The sequence below is a fragment of the Procambarus clarkii genome, chromosome 59 (genome assembly GCF_040958095.1).
Source record: "Procambarus clarkii isolate CNS0578487 chromosome 59, FALCON_Pclarkii_2.0, whole genome shotgun sequence".
Taxonomy (NCBI): domain Eukaryota; kingdom Metazoa; phylum Arthropoda; class Malacostraca; order Decapoda; family Cambaridae; genus Procambarus; species Procambarus clarkii.
In genome coordinates this window covers 18552761-18555260 of record NC_091208.1, presented here as the reverse complement: position 1 = coordinate 18555260, position 2500 = coordinate 18552761, and the positions used below count along the sequence as shown (strand labels likewise).

Sequence of the window (2500 nt, the reverse complement as noted above, 5' to 3'; positions counted from 1 at the left end):
GAGAGGTTAGGAATGGAGAGAGAGAGAGAGAGGTGAGAAATGGGAGATAAGTAGATAATGAGAGGAGGAAGGAGGGAGGAAGAGGGATGGGAAAGAGAGACCCGGGTATCACCGGGTACGTCATCTACTAATCATAAATAACATGATATTGCATGGGTCCTAGCTCCACATTGCAGGGATCCTAGCTCCACATTGCTGGGATCCTACCTCCACATTGCTGGGATCCTAGCTCCACATTGCTGGGATCCTAGCTCCACATTGCAGGGATCCTAGCTCTACATTGCTGGGATCCTAGCTCTACATTGCTGGGATCCTAGCTCCACATTGCAGGGATCCTAGCTCTACATTGCTGGGATCCTAGCTCCACATTGCAGGGATCCTAGCTCTACATTGCTGGGATCCTAGCTCTACATTGCTGGGAACCTAGCTCTACATTGCTGGGATCCTAGCTCTACATTGCTGGGATCCTAGCTCCACATTGCAGGGATCCTAGCTCTACATTGCTGGGATCCTAGCTCCACATTGCTGGGATCCTAGCTCCACATTGCTGGGATCCTAGCTCTACATTGCTGGGATCCTAGCTACACATTGCAGGGATCCTAGCTCTACATTGCTGGGATCCTAGCTCCACATTGCTGGGATCCTACCTCCACATTGCTGGGATCCTAGCTCTACATTGCTGGGATCCTAGCTCTACATTGCTGGGATCCTACCTCCACATTGCTGGGATCCTACCTCCACATTGCTGGGATCCTAGCTACACATTGCTGGGCTCGTGGCCACATGATAGGCAACAACCAGTCATATGTTGCAATGTAGACCGAAGAAGCAATTCGTTCAAAGAGAACGAATTGCAAACCTGTCTCGTTGCAATGGTTGTTTATGCAACGGCCATAACCGCAGTGCAGGTGTGTGGTTAAGGCCTATGTATACCGGGTTACAGGTGTGTAGTTAACGCCTAGATACCGCTATACAGGTGTGTGGATAATGTCTATGTACCGCTATATATGAGTTTGATTACCAGAATTCATTGAGATAGAGATGAGATAGACAGACTGACTGACAGAGGCAGACAGAGACAGACAGACAGACAGAGGCAGACGGGGAGACAGAGAACGCGACTTCCACTTCTGATTGCGGCATATTTGCTCAGCTACGGTCTGGAGTTGACGCTGAGACATTCTGAATGGTCATATTCAGAGAGTTTGTCTCTGATTAAGTCGTCCGGAAGATATTTTGATTTCTTGGGAGATCCGTCTTTCCCAAGACTGTTCGATCTGCTCGGTCGTATTTGGCGCTTTCTGATTGGTTGGAGCTAGGCACTCCTGATTGGCTGGTCCCTAGCGCTCCTGATTGGGCGAATTCTTCTCTCCTTATTGGTTAACTTTACACGAACGTCGCTAAATTGACGCTGTACGCTTGTCTGTAATGCCTCGCTGGAATGTTTGCAATTATCTTGCATAGTTGCAGGAAGTCACATTGCAACCATCAATCATAACTTCTTATCTTGAGGTTATCTTGAGATGATTTCGGGGCTTTAGTGTCCCCGCGGCCCGGTCCTAGACCAGGCCTCCACCCCCAGGAAGCAGCCCGTGACAGCTGACTAACTCCCAGGTACCTATTTTACTGCTAGGTAACAGGGGCATTCAGGGTGAAAGAAACTTTGCCCATTTGTTTCTGCCTCGTGCGGGAATCGAACCCGCGTTTCAGAATTACGAGTCCTGCGCGCTATCCACCAGGATACGAGGCCCCCCTCGTATCCTGGGAAAGGTTTTCCAGGATAACTTGAAAAGGTTTCCTGCAGGCGACCTGTTTACAACCAGTTGTGAGGGCGCCGGTCGGCCGAGCGGACAGCACGCTGGACTTGTGATCCTGTGGTCCTGGGTTCGATCCCAGGCACCGGCGAGAAACAATGGGCAGAGTTTATTTCACTCTATGCCCCTGTTACCTAGCAGTAAAATAGGTACCTGGGTGTTAGTCAGCTGTCACGGGCTGCTTCCTGGGGGTGGAGGCCTGGTCGAGGACCGGGCCGCGGGGACACTAAAGCCCCGAAATCATTTCAAGATAACCTCAAGATAACCCGGTTGCACCGCGGAAATAATTCACCTTTAGTTGGAATTTTGAGCACTGAGGCCCAACCACTTGGTCTGGACGGTAGAGGGACGGTCTCGCTTCATGCAGGTCTGCGTTCAATCCCCGCGACCGTCCACAAGGGGTTTGGGGCACCATTCCTTTCCCTCCGTCCCATCCCAAATTCTTATCCTAACCCCTTCCCAGTGCTATATAGTCGTAATGGCTTGGCGCTTTCCCCCCTGATAGTTCCCTTCCCTTGATCGCTGAGCACGTAGCATTGATACATAAGAGCGTAAATATCAGTTAAAACCTGCTAATATCGACCTAGTTATCCCCTTACTAGAAAGCTAGTTAGGTCTAAATTAACTAATTATCCCTATGTTAGCGAGGAAAAGTAATATTATCACCAATAAGAGAAAGGATAAAA

General features: G+C 49.7%; 1 protein-coding gene across 1 annotated transcript in view; it reads left to right on the top strand.

The window, feature by feature from the left end:
* LOC138353738 (transcription factor sma-9-like) overlaps positions 1-2500 on the top strand; it is a 6290-nt gene that overhangs the window by 890 nt on the left and 2900 nt on the right. The window lies entirely within an intron of this gene.